Below are 8,483 nucleotides of genomic sequence, written 5' to 3'. Positions count from 1 at the left end.
TCTAGAATTATATCAGTTTGTCCTTCCCAATTTGCACAAGTCATGGCATTTGAACAATGTTGAATGAAGCTTTGGAACTTGGCAGGGAAACTCTTGCATGAATAGACAGTTTATTGCATTGGCCGGGAATCAAACCCGGGTCAACTGCTTGGGGAAGCAGCTATGCTAACCACTATACCACCAACGCATGGGATACAAGTCATGTGCACCTATTTGCAGAGGGACAAGGTCATACAGGAAAGCACAAAATGTTTATGTTAGAATTATATCAGTTTGTCCTTCCCAATTTGCACAAGTCATTGCATTTGAACAATGTTGAATGAAGCGTTGCAACTTGGCAGGAAAACTCTTGCATGAAGAGACAGTGTATTGCATTGGCCGGGAATCTAACCCGGGTCAACTGCTTGGGAAGCAGCTATGCTAACCACTATAACACCAACACATGAGATACAAGTCATGTGCACCTATTCGCAGAGGGACAAGGTCATACAGGAAACCACAAAATGTTTATGTCTAGAATTATATCAGTTTGTCCTTCCCAATTTGCACAAGTCATGGGCTGCGTCCGAATTAATTCCCTATGCCCCATATAGTGCACTACTTTGGGGTTCCGCCATTTTGTTATAGTGTCCGAATATGCAGTGAGCATTTTTGCACCCTACAGTAGTGGACTGAAGTATACCACAATGCACCGGGAATTGTAGGGAGCTCCCGATGGTCACTCAAAAAACGCAGCGAAGCAAATCTACCCCACAATGCATTGCGCAGGCACGCTTTGAGTGTATGCTCATGCGCACTACATCCACAATACATGTGCCAGAAGCATAAACAACAACACAAGCAGCATCAATGGAGCCCTGTTCACCACCCGTCGCAGCAGTATAACTTGTTCAACCAGCGGCAGCGAGGGAAAACAACGCATACAAATGTAAGTATTTTTCCGTTTGTTTACGCCATGTAACAAACGTGTTACTGTTTAGTCTAGATGGGCTAAATTACATATCAATTGTCTCTTCAGGGCTTGATGAAGATGTTCGACGGTTTATTTCGTCGCGAGCAGAGAACGAAAGTCTGTTCACAGGGATGAGGAATGCTGCGAAAACGGGATGGGAGTGAGTTCACCGAGTTAATTCTTGTGAAGGAATATTATTATGTGTATTCTTAACGGCAATGCAAGTGAAATTACACTTATGTGTTGGCTAAAAGGTTAGTAATAATGACAATAATATGTTTTTGTCTTATGTCTGTCTGATTACATTTTGTAGAGCTGTGTTGAGAGACATTGGACTGACTGGAGTTGTGTCTGCTTCCCAAGCAGCAAAAAAATGGGAGAACTTAAAGAAGACATACAAGGTTTGGATTAATTGTATTTAATCAGATATGGGAAAAGTACTATACTTATGTAGGCCTACAAGTTACAGAGGGTACAGGCTCTGAAATGTACTTAAAGAGTAAGTATTAATGTTTCTGTGCAAAGCTAACTAATGCATCAGTGGTTCTCACTTCTCAGCCTTGTAGGCCTACCACCTCAGAAACCATTTGGCTCTCCAAGTTATTATTATTATTATGATTGATCTTAAAATACAGTAGCATCCTATTCAGCAAGTACAGATACCTGAAAAAAACACTTGAAGTAACAAAGTGCTTGTACTTTGTTACTTCCTATCTCTGTAGGCCTATATAACTACATGACCATAAATGTAAGCATGGATGACATGTCGGTTTGTATTTTCTTGCTGTGTTCTGCATTTTAAATGAACATTACATTCATTTTGCCCAACAAATACATTGCAATGTGTGCAGGAACTCAAGAAACCACCTTCGGGAAGTGGCACTGAATCGGGGGAGAAAACCACATCAAACTGGAAGTGGTTTGACGAAATGGATTTGGCCATAGGTGGCAAGCCATCAATAACGCCACCTATGCTCATTGCCACTTCATGGACAGAGAACCCTCCCAGATCTGATTCTGTCACATTATCTCAAGCCTCCTCCTCCGATTCAGTGCCACCAGAGAGTTCAGATCCAGTCCCAGCAAAGAAGCGGCGTGATGGGGTCCTCGAGTTGCTGGAGAGAGCAGAGGAGAGAGAAGAGGCAAGAGCAAAGAGAGAAGAGACAAGGGAGGATAGAATGTTGTCTCTCCTCGAGAAAATTGTGGAAAAAATGTAGTGTTAAAAAACCCATTAAGACCTGATGCCGGTTCTAACAAGAACATTTTCTAAAACCTGTTTCCATATCAGTGGTGCTCAAACATTGTCTGCTATTTTTGTCACGGTAGCAGAAAGTTGAACCCAAATGCAGAGCCAAACACGGAAGCAAAATTCAGATATTTATTCACAATATGGTGAATTGGAGATTGTGGAGGGTTGCATGGCAAACAAACATGGAGGATGAGGAAAGCAGTCCAGGCAGGCAGCAGGCAGATGAGCAGGCAGTAGCATAGGTGAGCTGGGTTCTGGAGGAGAGGAGAAGAGCTTGAGTTTGCAGGAAACACAGGAGCACATACTAGGAAATATAACTAGACTATAACTTCACTAGAACATAAACACTGGCTAGAGTCAAGCTATAGTACTACCATGAAAGGTTGAACAATGATCTGACGATGAGTGGAGTGAAGACCAGGGTATAAATACTGTGAGGGCTGAAGAGTTGATGGCCGGCAGGTGTGTCAATTGAGTGCGATGAGGTGACCACAGACAGGTGTGCCAAGGCTGGAAGCTGGGAGGAAAGCCGACGCCCACACACAGCCACAGTATGGCAACACAGAGCCACATACTGTGACAATTTTCTTAGCATCATTCTGCTTTTTTGGTGGGACTGGATCTGGATTTATTATTATTTATTTATTTTTTGTTAAAATGTAGGCCTATTTACATGAACAGTTATATTCTGTTAAATTGTTTATGCTGCTAAAGCTGTATTATAGCACAGTAATCTGTTCCATGTTGAAGAGGAGTGTGAGTTTGAGCCATTTTGAAGAGAGAAGGGTGAGTTTGAGATGAAGGAGCTCAGCTCACCTTGTTATAAATGTTTATTCCCTCTTGTTTTGATTGTTACCCTCGTGTCTGTACAGAACTTTGATCCAACATTTATTTTTTACTTTGTATGACTATTTTGTATGACTTTGACATTGATTATATTATATATAGTATTTACTTTCCCCCAAACAATGCACTTGTTACACAATGCACAAGTAGTCCTTGTTAGGAGGGGGGGACGGACAGACAGACAAAAACAAATGTTCAGAATCATTTAATTTTTATTTGCCAAATAAATTCTGTCTGAACTGGAATGATGAACACTTTACTGCAACTCATTCTTAATTACCTATGCTACTGTTATATATTGTAGCGGTTTCACCCATAAAAGTTTGAATCAAGGAGAAACCCTACAAAGGTCCATGTATAAAATACAGCAACCTACCTAGTTAACTCAGGGATATACAGTATATAATAATTATATAATAAATCAGTACATTTCAACACTTATTTAAACTCAAAACAGTCAAGAATTGCAAAAGACACAAGCAAAGTCAGTCTCAAGGTTTGTATTGGAAACCAGAAGTAGTTCAGTACATACATATAGCACAGTGTAGTATACCTTTCAGGTTTTCACAATAACCAAAATAACCCAGGTGCCGTGCACCACTGTTGCAGAACCAAAATAAATAAACTCCACTTCGGGATGCCATATTGTAAATACATAGTAAAATAAATAGATATAGCCTAAATAATGTTCATACAAATGATACTATAAGTTTTACTATAAATAAATAAATGATTATATAAATAATATTATTTTAAGAGGTCAAAATGATCACTCATCCAAAAAGATCCCATGGCATGCAGCTACAATGTTTACAGGTAATGTTGTTCATTCAGGGCTTCAGGAGGGTTTGCTGCGGCTGAGAGGGCTGCAGCAATGTGTGCACGCAGCTGTTCCCCATCCTCCTGGTCCTGTGGATGCTGACCACCCTCATTTCCATCCAGCGCCTCTTCCTCTTCCTCAGGCTCAAAGCTATCGCCATCTCTGAGGCAAATGTTGTGCAGAATGGCACAGCAGGCAAGATGGATGACAACACTTTAAGGCTCTTCCTCCGCTTCTGTACTGGAGCTGATCTTCTATTGGGAAAAGACATCACAGTGTCCTTCATTGAAACCAGTGAATTCCAGTGTCGCCCCCAAGCTCATACATGTGGATGTTATCTGCCCCGGGGGAGGTTAGGGTTAGGTTGAGGGTTGGGGTTAGGTTTAGGTGTCTGCCCCGGGGGAGGTTAGGGTTAGGGAGAGGGTTAAGGTTAGGTTTAGGTGTCTGCCCCGGGGGAGATTAGGGTTAGGGAGAGGGTTAAGGTTAGGTTTAGGTGTCTGCCCCAGGGGAGGTTAGGGTTGGGGAGAGGGTTAAGGTTAGGTTTAGGTGTCTGCCCCGGGGGAGGTTAGGGTTGGGGAGAGGGTTAAGGTTAGGTTTAGGTGTCTGCCCCGGGGGAGGTTAGGGTTGGGGAGAGGGTTAAGGTTAGGTTTAGGTGTCTGCCCCGGGGGAGGTTAGGGTTGGGGAGAGGGTTAAGGTTAGGTTTAGGTGTCTGCCCCGGGGGGTGGGTTAGGGTTAGGGAGAGGGTTTGAGGTAGGTTGTCGATCGGACCAATGGACCGTCGGCATATTGACGCAGACCCCTGTGCCTCACAGTGCCTGTGCTCTGTGTCTACTCTGTTACAGAGACACGCAGCTAAGCTATACATCTCCTTACAACCGTACTCTACCGATTCTAGGTTTGGGAACTTCCTCAGATCCTTGCGCTGCATTTTTTAGTTCTCTTTTGAAACAGTTAACTGAGCAGACCCGACGTTCCCCACACTTGAAAACAAGGCACTGCATTGTGGGGGGGGTAAAAGCCGCCGCCGCATGCCCGAGGCGATTGTTTTTTTGTTGTTTTTCATGGCAGGGCCAAGCGGTCTACCTGCGCAGCGCTTGCGATCGACTGGTCGACCGCGATCGACGCAATGGGCACCCCTGCCCTATAGTAACCTCTGTTCTTTGTATCCAATAGGATTGGGGAGCAGAGCTTATCATGATGATCAGCCTAAGTGGCTCGCACCTGGGCCCGGTTGTCGACGCCCTATAAATGCCTGCTTCCCCAGTCCTTCCCCATATCTGTTCCTTTCATTTGCCTCCTGCACTCCACCATGCACACTTCTCAACATTTCTGTTAATCCATACAACACGCACAGACATACATTTCACTCATGCATACACGCACTACACCACTGACTACTGATCTCCACACCCTTACATGTACTATTTTTGTTGGTCAAATGCGTCTCCCCTGTTTTTTGTTGTGTATCTTGGCACCCCCTAGGCCAGGTACATAACAGGGAACATGGGGTTTGATTGATATATATATAAATATGTTTTAACAGTTTGCAGAATTACAGTACATTTCAAGCACAAACTCAATACAAAAATTGTTAACTGTGAGTGGATGACCCAATTAAGCATTACACTTGTTTACAACAGGGTCCACCATGTTCAATTCATCAAAACATTTAGAGACGTACAAATAGACACTTCTATATAGTTAAAGAACAGAACAGGAACTCATCAGGAAGCAAAAAGGGAAAATAAACATATACAGTGAGGGGGAAAGGGGGGGTGGATTCAGATTTTACAGAGGCCAGTTTCGAATTACAGCCATCCGTAGGTGCCCTTTGAGAGCGGTTTTGAAGGAGTCAAGGGATTCACATGTCTTAATGACTGTTGGTAGGGCGTTCCACATTTTGGTGGCATAGGAGTGAAAATAAGTCCCTTGTTTGTGCCGAATCTGGTTTGTACATGGTTTGTTGCACTCCCTCTGGTGTTGTGGGTGTGGACTTCGTTTACATTAAGGAAGTATTTAGACAGGTACATGGGTATCTTGGTGGTGTATCAAATCTTGTGGACCAGACCCATTGCAAGATGCTGTACTCTGTCGTCAACCCTAAGCCATCCCAGCCTGTCAAAGTGGGCAGGGGTGAGGTGCGTTCGGGGGTGAGCAAAAGTAGGAGCCTGACCAGTTTGTTTTGGGAGGTCTGGAGCCTTGTTTTAAGGGCCTTTGAGGTGCTGTGGTACCAAGAGGTGCATGCATAGTCAAAGAAACCTTGTACAAGGGCTCCTGTTAAGGTCTTCAAGGTGTTTTTGTTGACCATTGAGGAGATCCTGTAAAGGAATCTTGTTCTTTGATTGACACCGGAAAGATTGGCCTCCAGGATGGAACCTAGGTAGGTAATTTCATCTTTTCGTGTGATAATATTGTCACCCACTCTAACCATGAAGCCATCTGCCTAGCTGAGATTACTATTTGATCCGAAGAGAATGGATTCAGTTTTTCCCAGGTGTAAGGATAGCGAGCCAGGTGCAGATTACCGAGTTCAGAGCTGAGGGTCTTTTCAACCTGCAGTTTGTAGGGCTGAGGGAACATAGAGCTGAGGGAACATAGGGCTGAGGGAACTTGGGTACGGTCCCCTTCTCTCTCTCTCCTATCTCTTTTCTCTCTGTCTCTGTCTCTGTCTCTCTCTCTCTGTCTCTGTCTCTGTCTCTGTCTGTCTCTGTCTCTGTCTCTGTCTCTTTCTCTCTCTCTCTCTCTCTCTCTCTCTCTCTCTCTCTCTCTCTCTCTCTCTCTCTCTCTCTCTCTCTCTCTCTCTCTCTACAGTAGTGATTAATAATAATATTAATACTTCTGTATGTACAGGAAGTGGAACCCCTCCTTCCTGCACATCCAGCACCAATCCTCCGAAGGCCATGTGGGTCAGTACTGGACCTGTAACAATGACTCCTCAGGTCAGTACTGGACCTGTAACAATGACTCCTCAGGTCAGTACTGGACCTGTAACAATGACTTCTCAGGTCAGTACTAGACCTGTAACAATGACTCCTCAGGTCAGTACTGGACCTGTAACAATGACTCCTCAGGTCAGTACTGGGCCTGTAACAATGACTCCTCAGGTCAGTCATCAATTAAGCCATCTCTATCCCTCTCTTTTTGTCTTTCTCTCTCCCTATCTCTGCCTGTCAGTCTCTCTCTCTCTCTGTGTGTGTGTGTGTGTGTGTGTGTGTGTGTGTGTGTGTGTGTGTGTGTGTGTGTGTGTGTGTGTGTGTGTGTCTCTCTCTCTCTCTCTCTCTCTCTCTCTCTCTCTCTCTCTCTCTCTATCTCTCTCTCTCTCTCTGTGTGTGTGTGTGTGTGTGTGTGTGTGTGTGTGTGTGTGTGTGTGTGTGTGTGTGTGTGTGTGTGTGTGTGTGTGTGTGTGTGTGTGTGTGTGTGTGTGTGTGTGTGTGTGTGAAATCAGAGCGTGACTGACGGATGCCAATTCATATACACACACCTAGAAGGATGCATTCCAGGCTATGTGCTCCCTACAGAAACCTGTTTATTAATTGCTACGTTGACGATGCATTCTCTTAAACTCCTGTCACGACCCTCCATTAATCACTCATCATGTTTATCTGTTCTGTCTCTCACGGTAAACTGTTCCAGTGTTTCTTCTGTATTTTGTCTTTCAGAGTTCAGAGTTCAGAGCTGAGGGTCTTTTCAACCTGCAGTTTGTAGGGCTGAGGGAACATAGGGCTGAGGGAACATAGGGCTGAGGGAACTTGGGTACGGTCCCCTTCTCTCTCTCTCCTATCTGGAGATAGGTGGATAAGTGGAACCCCTCCTTCCTGCACATCCAGCACCAATCCTCCGAAGGCCATGTGGGTCAGTACTGGACCTGTAACAATGACTCCTCAGGTCAGTACTGGGCCTGTAACAATGACTCCTCAGGTCAGTACTGGACCTAACAATGACTCCTCAGGTCAGTACTAGACCTGTAACAATGACTCCTCAGGTCAGTACTGGGCCTGTAACAATGACTCCTCAGGTCAGTACTGGACCTGTAACAATGACTCCTCAGGTCAGTACTGGACCTGTAACAATGGCTCCTCAGGTCAGTACTAGACCTGTAACAATGACTCCTCAGGTCAGTACTGGGCCTGTAACAATGACTCCTCAGGTCAGTACTGGGCCTGTAACAATGACTCCTCAGGTCAGTACTGGACCTGTAACAATGACTCCTCAGGTCAGTACTGGGCCTGTAACAATGACTCCTCAGGTCAGTACTGGGCCTGTAACAATGACTCCTCAGGTCAGTACTGGACCTGTAACAATGACTCCTCAGGTCAGTACTGTGCCTGTAACAATGACTCCTCAGGTCAGTACTGGGCCTGTAACAATGACTCCTTAGGTCAGTACTGGGCCTGTAACAATGACTCCTCAGGTCAGTACTGGGCCTGTAACAATGACTCCTCAGGTCAGTACTGGGCCTGTAACAATGACTCCTCAGGTCAGTACTGGGCCTGTAACAATGACTCCTCAGGTCAGTACTGGGCCATTGATTTCACAATAATATAAATTGGGGGTCCCAGAGATAGAAATGCTGTTAAATGGAGGTCTGTACATGAATTCCCAATCGAACTGGAACC

General features: G+C 44.7%; 1 long non-coding RNA gene across 1 annotated transcript; it reads left to right on the top strand.

Annotated features, from left to right (window-relative positions):
* Positions 1–854: 854 nt before the first annotated feature.
* Positions 855–2,242, top strand: LOC310878746. Its single transcript, XR_014570918.1, has 3 exons — positions 855–928; positions 1,266–1,353; positions 1,804–2,242. It is a non-coding gene; the product is annotated as an uncharacterized lncRNA (long non-coding RNA).
* Positions 2,243–8,483: the final 6,241 nt, after the last annotated feature.

This window comes from Protomyctophum parallelum (genome assembly GCF_964188405.1).
Source record: "Protomyctophum parallelum genome assembly, chromosome: 21".
Classification (NCBI taxonomy): Eukaryota; Metazoa; Chordata; class Actinopteri; order Myctophiformes; family Myctophidae; genus Protomyctophum; species Protomyctophum parallelum.
Note: the sequence above shows the minus strand (reverse complement) of the source record. Positions and strands in the feature narration are given on the sequence as shown.